This window comes from Zootoca vivipara, chromosome 15, assembly GCF_965207765.1.
Source record: "Zootoca vivipara chromosome 15, rZooViv2.hap1.1, whole genome shotgun sequence".
Classification (NCBI taxonomy): domain Eukaryota; kingdom Metazoa; phylum Chordata; class Lepidosauria; order Squamata; family Lacertidae; genus Zootoca; species Zootoca vivipara.
The window spans coordinates 25,722,836-25,735,257 of record NC_142598.1 but is presented as its reverse complement, the minus strand read 5'-3'; the positions used below and the strand labels follow the sequence as shown (position 1 = coordinate 25,735,257).

Below are 12,422 nucleotides of genomic sequence, written 5' to 3'. Positions count from 1 at the left end.
GCTTTATGTGCTTGGCATTTAAAAAAAAATTAAAAAGTGAGCTGCCATCCAGGAAAAAAGAATTACCGTCCAAATGAAGAGAACAAAAAGGAACACAAACTTTGGCAGAAAAGAAAAGTGCAAGCAGACAGCAAGAGATGCTAAAAAAGATTTCCAGGAGCACATTACTTAAAAGATTAAGGCGAACAATAATTTTTAAAAAATATATTAATCACAGGATACCATCTTGAGACACAATTGGAACCTTGGATGACAAGGGAGTAAAATGTGTGCTTAAGGAGGATAAGGAGGTTGCAGAGCAGCAGAATGAATTATTTGCATCTGTCTTGTAATTCTCAGTGTGCTAACCTGGTGGTTCTCAAACTATCCGCAAGGAAACCCTGGGGTTACAGGTAAATAAGTGAATCATTTTTTTAAAAATTCATCTTATCTCCCACTATAATCTTCCTCTATGATGTATATTCAGTCTTCATGGGGTGACGTTGAGGCTCAGTAGACCTGAGTAAAGGTCTGATCTGTGTGAACTATGTACCTTAGAACATGACCTTTCCTGTGTGTGGAAGACTAGCATGTCAGGAAGAAGAGTTCAGCCCAGGTTTTTCCTTCACATGTACTGTGTAAGGATTGCGTGGACAGACGGAGTCCCCCCAACCCCAGGCGACCCCTGAGCAGAATAATGACTCAAGACAACATGCTATGGGATTAAAATTGGCCAAAACTATACAGTGGTACCTCGGTTTATGAACACAATTGGTTCCGGAAGTCTGTTCATAAACTGAAGCGTTCATAAACTGAAGCGAACTTTCCCATTGAAAGTTATGGAAAGTGGATTAATCTGTTCCAGACGGTCAGCGGAGTACTTAAACTGAAGCGTTCATAAACTGAAGTGAACTTTCCCATTGAAAGTAATGGAAAGTGGATTAATCCGTTCCAGACGGGTCCGCGGCGTTCGTAAACCGAAAATTCATAAACCGAGGTGTTCATAAACCGAGGTTCCACTGTATTAAGTTTCAGATGTAGGGAGACCTTGGCTCAGGCATTGGGCGTTCATCCTTCCCAGTCCCCAGCTGGGGATATGGGGGACTTCAGGGTTATCCAGAATGTGTGGGGATTGGGCCGACTCTGGAGAACATATGTTTCACCACTGTTGGAGGGGAGAGCAATGACAACCTCTGGGCGTATGGCCAATGCCTCCCCCCAAGACCCCTTTAACGGGGAACCCTGGGATCGCCGCTGCAAGGGGGGCGTGGGTCATCACTTCATGCCCCTCCCCATTTAGGAAAGATAGACTAAAGGATTCCACCCAAGGCCTGAAACCACCAAAGTTGTGACGTTTTGCTATGAGGAAGGCAAAACCTGCCAATGCAGGGAAATTCCTTTCTGGCCCTTCAACAGCGACCATGACGTAGCAGCGCCCGGGTACCTGTGGAGAAGAGGTTAACTTGCAAAGAAGGCTTAACTGAGGGAGGGGCAGGGTGGGAGAAGCTCTGGATCTGACTTCCGCTTCACAGCTAAGATTCACCTTCTGTTGTGTGGGCAGGACAGTCCCTCCCCCTGCCTGGCCGATCCCCTGGCAACGCCTCCCCAGGCGGGCTTGGGAGATTGGCTGAGGTAGGCGGAGACCTCCAGGTATCCAGCTTGGGGAGGGTGAAGCCAGCCTGTACTGCCAGGAGCTGCATGGGATCTGGGGGGGCTTCACGCGACCACGCAAAAGGCAGCCCCCATTTGATGTGGGGAGCAGTCATTGTTGGGCCAGGAGCAATCAGAATTATGTTTCTGTCACCTGCCGCTCAAACTAGCACAGTTTAGGAAAAGTTTCATTCAGCATACGATTCACAGAATGTATATAACCGAGTAACAACTTTATAAAAAAATATGGCCACCATATTATTTATTTCTATAATTTAAATTACATGACTTAAAATATGTGAATATTTCCTTGTTGCTATGATCACAAAGCTAGAATAGACCTCCACATGGAGATGGATGGAAAGACGCTTATCTTGCCAATTCTAAAAATAACCAGCTCCACAACGGATGCCAATCTAAGATGGTAAAGTCACATTTGACACATGCTACTTTTGAGAAGTTCTGCCATGTCAGATATTTATTTATTTAAGCTGCCTTTAATACCCAAAGCTTGGAAGTTTGCAGTATTTTAATGTTTTCTCACACTGATTTTTCATACCATTTCTTTATCCTTCCTGAAGCTGCCCCTTCCATTCTCCTGACCCCCTGTTTTAAAATAAGAACTCCAGGCTAGTATCCTCCTCCTAATAAACTTCTTCCATATATAGCCCAAAGACCCAAACCTCTCCAGCGCTCCCCAAGTCCAACCAATGTTCATTCAAGACTTGAGAACAGTACAGCACAGTTGCTTCTTCACACACACCCCTTCCAAATTCACCCCCTGAAATGAGATAAATGGGGAAACTGGAAAAATCAAAGCATGACAGTAGCAGCTTCTTGTGAACTTGGTGGCCAGTATCGTGATGGGTGACTGCTGGGTTGCATCCTCCCCACAGTCTGATGGCCTCAGGACCAAACTAGACATGGTGTTAAATGTGTCATGGTATTTAGTGCGGACGTTTTAGGGAAAAAAATAAGAATCATGCAGCATTCTCTGAGGAAGGGCTGATGATTTTTTTGCAGCAGTGGGATTTGTTGTCAATGCAGTTTCCCTGCCAAATGCAGATACCAGCTTCAGAGGAGATGTTTTCTCCAGGACCACAGAATAGGAGGAAAGGGTGACCACCTTCTGTCCACACCACCTTTACTCTTCATCCTCATTTGTTCAGTTTGTGTTAAATGGGCCTTTTCTGTGGTGGCTCCCCATCTGCAGAATGCACTCCCCAGGAACACTCACCTAGCGTCTTCGTTATGTATCTTTAGGTGCCAGGCAGAAACATTCCTCTTCTCCCAGGCCTTTGAAACTGTGTGTAGGGGGGAGGACCTATTGTGTTTGTTTCTATGGTATTTTTGTGTTTTTATACAGGCGGTGACCGTTTCGCATGGGAGTTCTGTTCCTGGTCCGTGTGCATAAGCAGCCCCTGCCCCGTGACGCTCCGCCCTGCCCCCCTCTTCCAGGTTCGAAAGGACCCACACACCAGGTTCGAAAGGACCCACGCATCAGCGATCATGCATCAATTGGAACATGCCTAAAATGGTCACCGCCTGTATTGCAATGGAATAAATAAATGAAATAGTTTTCAAAGAAGTGTCAGTTAAATGCAAAGGCACAGGACTTCCCATTGGGTTGGGCCTCAGATACGGGACCTGTCTCCCTCTGATAGACTCAGCTTCAGCTATGCTGGGGAGGGGACCAGGGAAGACGTCTTCCTCTGGAGAAAAATCCAAACATGGTGGAATCCAGGGAAGCAAGAGCAATAATAGAGCTTCAGATGCGCCTTCTGTCTCACAGCAAACACCCAAAGGCGGCAACGTTCATCCTGCCTCCTTTTAACTTAACCATTAGCAGCCTTCAGCCTGTCGTCTTCTGCCCCTTGTGATGCTAGTCACTCCATACTTTCTACTGACAACAGTCCTGCGTCGAAAAGTCGTGCGGCCCCGCCTATACACCAGATGCTCGCGCCCTTCCTTCCAAACACATTTTCCTCTTTGTGTTGCATTGCCTAAACTCACAGAGGCTCCCCTTCTTCTCCTGAACCAATGGACTCCATCCTTGAACCGCTTTTCTTCCCCGTCACCCGAAACGTTAAAACTCACAAAGGCGGCAGACGCAAGCGCAACATGCGGGGAACTCCGGGTGGGTTAGCACGGCTGAAAATTAAAAATGAAAAGTACTCACTACCGCAGCTTGACTCGGGGGGGCCTGGAGAATTTCAGAACTGAGGCTTCACAGAACCAAAAAAAAAAGCAAGCTGGAGATCCCTGCAAAGCTCTTTAAAACTGCGGGGAAGCATCGGTAGATGCTTGCATAATTGCTAGTACTTTCTTGAAAACCTCTCTTAGGAGAGGGCAGGGGCGAGGGGGGAAGGGGAGCCTGTTTTCTTTACAACCTAGTCTGCAGGCCAGCCGTGGTGGTCTAGGCCAAGGCGAGAACAGTTGTGGCTTGCACAATAGCGCAGACTGGCCTGACTATTATCAGCTGCTGTTTTCTGGTTAGCTTTCCTTTTATTCAAGTGCACAATGAAAGTCTTTATCACCCTTCAGTCATAGTGACTCTTGAGGAATACATCTGGTTTTCTCTTTCAGCAGCTCTGAAAAGGTCAGTCTGTTCATTTCTTATTCGGAGGACACCACATCTCTCTCTCTCTCTCTCTCCCCCTCCACCAGCCTCCTCCTGAACTGGAGAGAGAGAAAGAGAGAGAGAGAGAGGGGCCTACAGCCTTTCATTCCTACCTTGTCTGTAATTAGACATGGTGTCGCTCTAGAAACCTACCCATTGAAATTCTCCCAAGGAACACTTCTTCCCTCCCCCCACCTTTTTTTTTGAGGACGTAGGAGCAGCAGAGGCAAGGCAGGAGCATATTTCCATTGTCCGCTGCGTTGTGATAGCTGCCACCAAACAACTGCCAGCTCGCTCCCCGCAACCCTCCCCTTTTGCTAATATTTCCAGAACGAGAGCTCCTCAGCCAGCAGAGTGATTTGTGGCAATATCAGGTTCTTGCGTCTGGGAGTGGAGAGAGAGAGAGAGAGAGAGAGAGAGAGAGAGAGAGAGAGAGAGAGAGAGAGAGAGAGGGAAGGCTCTGCAGATTATTTGTGCAAATGCAGTCGTAATATCTTTCTCTTCCCCCTCTCACTCCACCAGCGTTAAACATTCTTCACACGCACTGTAACATAATAACAAGTGTGCCCATGAGGAAAGAGCAGCTGGTGCCTGACAAATTATCTTCCTCCAGGCAGGCAAACAGTGGCTTGAACTCAAGCAGTCAAATGGGCATGGATTTGGTTCCACCTTTTGCATCTGGGCACAAAGGGCCGGGCCCTCGGCTGATAATGGCAAGCCAGTGGAGCACTGCCAAACACTTAGGCTCCGGCTCTGCAATCAGCCGGCTTCCCAGACATTTCAGATCCCCACTCACACATGGTCACATCTTTGGAGAGGGGGCAGGCAGTGCTTCGGAAACCCTGCAAAGGTTTCTACATGACTTGCGGTCGTAGCTGAATCTGTGGTCACCCTTCGCACCATAGGACTGGCCTTTGTCTCTGGTACCTTCAAGAAGGACACAGAACTTCCTCCTTCCTCTCTTTTTTATCCATTTTCAAAGCTTCTGTCCTGTGTTTCTATAAATATAGATAAGATGGCTTACAATGCAGGAAAAAAAATCAAAAGCAAATGACCAAATAAAGCAAAGCCCAATTAAAAAAAAAAAACATGCAAGAAGTTTAAAATCTACCCAGGCTTACAGAACTTCCAAGTGTCCCTATTTTCCAGGGACAGATCCAGATTTGCAGAAGCTGTCTGCTCTGGTCCAGCTTTTCCTTAAGACACCCCTATTTTCATCAGAGAAATGTTGGAGGGGGTATGGAGTTATGCGACCCATGAGCCAAGGAGATAAGTAACTGTACAACCTTTAGAAGACATCTGAAGGCAGCCTTGTACATGCAAGTTTTTAAATGTTTAACTGTGCCAACTGGCAATCAGTGTGATTGGTGCAAGGTCAATGTGATCTGATTGGCAGGCTCAAGTTGAAATTCTGGCAGCTGCCATTTTACCTTTCCAAGAACCCTGTGAGAAATGCTAGAAGCAACCAGCCTGATTTCACACAGTGAGCTTCATGAACGAGTGCAAATTCCGAACTTACTTTGGCCTGGTCCTACCCTGACACTGATACAATGACGGTTCTCAGCTATACCTCTAGTACTAAAACTAACCACAACGAACACTCTTGAAACATACTTTCCCAGAGTCATCTCAGCCATGCAAAACGTCCCATTTTCAATCTCTGGCACCTTCATGTTGGGCTAGGAGTGGAGAAGGAAGACTGACCTGCCTTTAAGCCAGACCTGCTTGGTGACATCTAGTCAGTCAGGGTCTTTTCTGCAGCTGCACCAAAACAGTGCAACTCACTCCCTGTGGAAGTTTCCTCACTGTACACACATTTAAGCATCCTTTGATTACGGAAGACCTTTATGTCATTTCTTTGAATGTGTTTCTACATATGTAGATTTGGTTGTTTCCATTTAAGCTGTGCTGTTTTTTATTGTTATTTCTTCTTGGATTATATTGCTCATTTTACCATTTTTACCGCAATGATCGATAAGCTGCCTCATGAAACTTATCAGCTTTCATTATAAATAAATAAACACAATACTACACTTGGTGAAACTTCCCCACCCATGCCAACCTTAACGGTCAGGGGGTAAACCAGTGTTTCCCAAACTCGGGTCTCCAGCTGTTTTTGGACTACAATTCCCATCATCCCTGACCACTGATGCTGCTAGCTAGGGATGATGAGAGTTGTAGTCCAAAAAACAGCTGGAGAGCCAAGTTTGGGGAACACTGGTGTAGACCAGGGATGAGGAACCTGATGGTCTCCAGATGTTGTTGGACTACAACTCCCAGCAGCCCTTGCTAGCATGGTTAGTTGTCAGGGATGATGGCAACTGGAATCCAACAGCATCTGAAGAACTACATGCTCCTCATCCTTGGAGCAGATCTTACAAAAATGGATTGAACTAGCCAAACTAGTTAATTTCCTTTAAGGACCAAAGTGTCACTGAGTGCTGACACCTTGCCTTCCACCACTGAGTTTGATGTGCCTTTTAACAGATGTATTACAAGCAGAAAACCAACAAATGCAACTTTCCGTATCACTGTGTGGTGCTTGGAAAGCTATGCCTGTTGAACTCCTGCCTCTTCCACCAGGGAGAAAAGAGATAAGAACTCTGCTGGCAATAGTGCCTGAAGGGAACCCAAACTGAATCAAGTCCAGCAGAACGTTAGCTAGAAACGTCAAATTAATTTCTTCAAGGAGAACAATCTTATATTCACCAGGACTTAGTCAAAAGGCACAATCAGTACAAAAGCTGCTGGGTTATTAACTTCTTCTGCCAAGAACTCTAAAATGTAGTGGTCTGATTCTTGAATTCTTGAACCATATCCAGGGTTCTTCCCCTTCTTATAATATGCAGATGTTATTTTTCCTTGTTGCTGTTGTTATCTTTTTTTCAACTTTCACGGGGCTGCTGAAAAAGATCGCGTAACCCACGCCTGCTGTTGCTGAAGGCATTTTTTCTGGATAAGTTTCCCTTCTGCACTTATTTCCAGCACTCCTTTGGCCTTGCAATGTTATCTCTGCAGGCGAGTGGACGAGCTCAGCACATGAATGATGAAGTCCCAGTGAAGCAAAGTAACCTTGATGGAACCACTAATGGAGGAGATGGGTAAAAAGATTAATGCACGGTGCAGGAAACATTGGGGTGGGGGTGGGGAAGACACTGCTGGAGAACTTCAGGGAAGTAAGAAAACAACACAGGTGGTATTTCATGTTCTCCATGCTAATGTTACCTTAAGATATAGTGGAATCTCCTTCCATCAAGGCAACGTTGTTGTGCATAGAGATGCCAGTGAAGCTCCCATAGCTCAGGCCCAGATATGGACTTTAGGAAGATAGGAATCTGGTCCATCCAGTTCTCCTGGAGCAAATTTATTTGAATTTTCCCCATGCTCGTATCTTACTCCGCAAGGACTTCAATGCACATTTCGGAGACAAAATGGAGGGAACCGTACTTCTCGCAGGAACAGACCTGCAAGACATCTTCCCCTTCTCCCACCATTCCTTGGATAAGAAAACCAACCCACGAGGCATGGCACTGCTAAGAGGGAGTTTCTACACAAAAATGGGGGAAGTGTGACTCACTATATCAAAGTGTCGCCATCTCTAGTTCGATCGGCGAAAACTTCTGCAGTGCTTGAGAATAGCTCAGTATTGCCTTCACTGACTGGCAGCAACGTTCGCCATGGCTGCTTCATATGGTCAGGAGAAGCCATGTTGGGATCTCAGCCTGCTGTCTGAAGCTTTAAAAAGCTGGCCCGGAATCAGGGACTTGCAGTTTGTGGGGGTGTGGTTGTGAAATCCAGCACGATCCCTGGCAGGATGTGGCAGCTCCTCCTGCAGAAACTTCTGCCAAGGAGTGAAACCCATTGTCTCCTTATGGAGGGCTCTTTTGCCCCAACGGCTTTCCTCAGGGACAAACTCTTCACCACCACCAGTGATTTGCAGGTGTCATTTATTCAACCCAACCCTTGTTGTTTAGTCGTGTCCGACTCTTCGTGACCCCATGGACCAGAGCACGCCAGGCACTCCTGTCTTCCACTGCCTCCCGCAGTTTGGTCAGACTCATGTTCGTAGCTTCAAGAACACTGTCCAACCATCTCGTCCTCTGTCGTCCCCTTCTCCTTGTGCCCTCCATGTTTCCCAACCCAACCCTACCCACATTCAAAGTAGCTGCACTTGTAAGAACATCTGGCAATTGTTTTATCTGAGCCTGGGCACATTAGAATGTGTTTGCAACACATGGCTCGATCCCAAAAATGTGAAATAATAATATCTGCCCATGTGCAGAGTTCATTGCATCAGACTAATCATAATCAACCTCTGTTATGTCCGAGATGTAGGAAACTATATTCCAGGTTTGGTGAAAGATGGGGAATCATTTCCAGACAGCTAATGAGCCCAAACTTCACTTTTAGAAATCTACTGACAAACTATCTAGAAATAAGAGTGTTAGTATTTCTCTCCATCTCTCTGCATTTAAGATATCCTGAATTTAAACTTAGGGGAGGAGCTTGTTGGGAGCTGCTCCACAACCTTTTCTGGAAATATGCTGGAATTGTACTTGGCCCCGATCCACCTTACCTGTACTGCTCCACCTAGCAGCTGTTGCAGCTTTTAATGAGTGAATGTAGGGAGATGATTAAATATTGTACAGGGTTTATTATAACACATACACAACCTGTCCACTATTACACCTCCCAATTCCCCAATAAAAAAAAATAAGATCACTCCCCAAAAAGTGGAAAATATAGAAAGAGATTCACTGTTTGTTTGTTTGCTTGTTTGCTTGCTTGCTCTCTTTCCCTCTAGCAAGGTCACACACACACACACACACACACACACACACACACACACACACTTAACTAACACCATAATCAAAGTAGAAAACACTTCCTGTTGCTCCTTTGGCCTTCCTCCCTTATTTGCTATAATGACTGGACAAACCTCACAACAACAGATGGAGCAAGATCTTTCCTACTAGGGCTGGTAGCTGAATGGGAAGGACCTCTTTGCCATAGCTACACTCTTGTGCAAATTAATTGAAACAATGAATTTAGTAGTACAAAACTCACATATACATACATTAGTAACGGATATGACCTCCGCTGCTTTTAAGCAGCATTTGAACACAGTTTGGCATGGAGTCTACTAGTTTTGAACAGTCACTGTTGATTTTCGGATCCCTGGACCACACTTGAATCAGCACCCGAATGAGCTTCTCCATAGTCTTACAGTCAGAGTCGACTTTTGCATATAGCCCACAAATTCTCAATGGGATTTATGTGCGGGGAATTCCCTGGCCAATCAAGTACCTGTATTTGCTGCTCTGTCATGAATTTCTTCACCACTTTCGATGTGTGACAGGGGGCTAATTCCTGCTGCAATATCCCAGTACTGTCAGGATACCTCTTTTCCAGCTCTGGAATAACTCTCTTTCGTAGAATTTCAATATATTGTGGCGAGCGCATCATTTCTTCTATTGGCTGCAGGCTTCCGACACCATAATGATCAACTGACTTTTCGTGTTTGTTTTGAGTACAGGATTGCGAGTTTCAATTACTTTGCACAAGGGTGTATACTTTTGGATGAGAATTGGCTGAGTGGTGCAGAGAGCTGATTGGTCAGAGAACAGGAGACTGACAGAAACACCCCTTGTAAGTTCAAGGAGGTATAGAACATGTGCGGGACAGGAAAGGGCACGTGGCTTTGAGATTTTTGTGGAGGACAATTATTATTATTATTATTTTTAAAAGGCTTGACATTTTCTGTGGGAGGTCTGTGCCCCAGTCGACAAGTCTCCACTAGGGTGCTATAACATTAATTTGTTTACTAATATACGGGTGGACGCAGGTGGCGCTGTGGTCTAAACCACTGAGCCTCTTGGGCTTGCCAATCAGAAGGTTGGCGGTTCGAATCCCCAGGACCGGATAAGCTCCCGTTGCTCGGTCCCAGCTCCTGCCAACCTAGCAGTTCGAAAGCATGCCAAAAAGTGCAGGTACTGCTCCGGTGGGAAGGTAAATGGTGTTTCTGTGTGCTGCTCTGGTTTCGGTGTTCTGCTGCACCAGAAGTGGCTTAGTCATGCTGGCCACATGACCTGGAAAAACTGTCTGTGGACAAACACCGGCTCCCTCGGCCTGTAAAGCGAGATGAGCGCCACAACCCCAGAGTCGTCTGCGACTGGACTTAACTGTCAGGGGTCCTTTACCTTGTTATACGGGTAGAGCATGGGGTGAAAAGCAAACGGGCAAATTTCTGCAATTGACAGGTTGCGTGACATTTCCTGTAAGCCACAGTACAGAAGCTTTGGGAGAGATCTGCTTTGAGATGCCATGGGGAAAGGGGGCACTTGCCTCTTTTCCTGCAGGCCATTTCCCAGCTCCAAATACACTCCCAGCTGACCTGTTAAGAGGCTTCCAGATGTCCAGGGAAGGGTTAACTGCTCCCAGCCCACTAGTATTTCTCGGCTTAAAACAGGCCCCCTTCACAGAGCTGTTTTCAATTAAAACTGAAGCAGCATCTCTAGCTGGGCATTGCAGGATCTAATGGAGCACCCATGTTCCAGCAACTGCACACCTCCAGGTTTGTATTCTGCCACCCAGTCGCCAAATGCAAAACAGTCGTCGACCCCCCCCCCAACCTTCTCTCTCTTGTCTAATTGAAAACTCTGCCAGCCCATCAGATGGAAGTCCAATCCTGTTTTGGCTCCCGCCCAGGCAAGTGGGTATGATTCCCCAGCTGGCTTTGGTTGACCGTGAATTAGCATTCACTGGAAGTGCTCAAGTTAACACTGAAGGGAACCTTTGAATAGCAGAGCAGCATGGTCCATAACAATAATTTATTAGAACATTAATCATGTTTATAAAGTTTGGAGCCCTCAATTGTGTTGGAAAGTGCACAAGCCGTGAAGGAACATCTTAGAGAACCGATGCCCTAAATTACGAAGGTCCCCTCTACCTCTAGAAATCTGTCTGTTTTCAGCTCCTGAACCGTTTTGCCAGCGTGGATGGGAGAAGCACCACATGAAAACTAAGGAAGATAACAGGTCATGTTTGTTGCACTAGTTTCAGAGGTTAAAGACCCCCCCCCAAAAAAACCCATTTGATGCAGAGATGACCTAGGGCAGTGGTTCTCAAACTTTTTTCTCTGCGCCACACTTTCAGAATAAAAATTTGCTTGTGCTGCACCGAATCTTTTATTGATAAGAAATACAATGGAATGCAAAAAGAAACAACTCCTAGCAGTGCTTGATTTATAAGACAGAACACAGCTACAGTACTTTATAATACAATCATGGGACAACATCCAGAAAGTATAAAACAATGCTGCCCCATAAGAACACGAACCATTCCCAAAATATTAACAAACCTCTTACACATGTACCTTAAGTATGTATACAAACTCAGTGAGAGGTGAGAGCTTGCTTTTGGTGGGTGATCTCATTTATATTAGGTCTAAATTTGACAAACTAACTCTCACCTCCTCATCAACACAAAGAAGTCTTTTTCTTCTTTCATATTTGTCAGGGATGAAAATCCCGGTTCAATATGTCATGGAGAACTGTAGAAGAATAGCCAATGCTCTTGAAGAGATTCATGGATACTGGTTCTGGTGGTATATCCAAAAAGAGTCCAGTGGCATACTCCCATGTTCCATTTTCAAGGTGTGATCACTCAAAATGCAGGCCACTTCTTCCTCCTCATTCAATGTGAGTCCTGAACAGCTGCAGTTCGCAACCATACCACACTGAAATGTTTGAATGTTTCTCTGATGGTCCTTGAATCTTCCTGCCATACTTGTCATCCTCTCCTGCCACACCCAAAAAACCGAGCATAGCTCAGGTGGTGTGTCACTTTGAGAAAAAAACCATAATTTCGCTATATTTATAGTTTAAATAACAAAAATGTATAATTGTAATTTAAAATAAAACTAATTATTTAACCAAACCAAACCAAAAACCCCTTATTTATCACAAAGTGCCCAGAGTTGTTGAGCTTTTTTGGGGGAGCTGCTGACCAAAGTTTTGGAGGTTTTTTGGGGGTGTGTGTGTGCAAAAGTTGCTTTGCTTTTTGGGGTGGGGTGGGGAGAGAACAGAAATAAATGGCGAATAATAGCTTCGCTGGAACTAACACGCAGCACCGACATAATGAACGCTGTTACACACAATCATCATCTGCCAAA

General features: G+C 45.5%; 1 long non-coding RNA gene across 1 annotated transcript in view; it reads right to left on the bottom strand.

Moving 5' to 3' along the window:
- LOC148683425 (uncharacterized) overlaps positions 1-5,315 on the bottom strand; it is a 44,987-nt gene extending 39,672 nt beyond the window's left edge. Inside the window, exon 1 of the long non-coding RNA XR_015947206.1 lies at positions 3,809-5,315. This is a non-coding gene — a long non-coding RNA (uncharacterized LOC148683425). The remainder of the gene's footprint in view (positions 1-3,808) is intronic.
- Between the last annotated feature and the right edge of the window lie 7,107 nt (positions 5,316-12,422).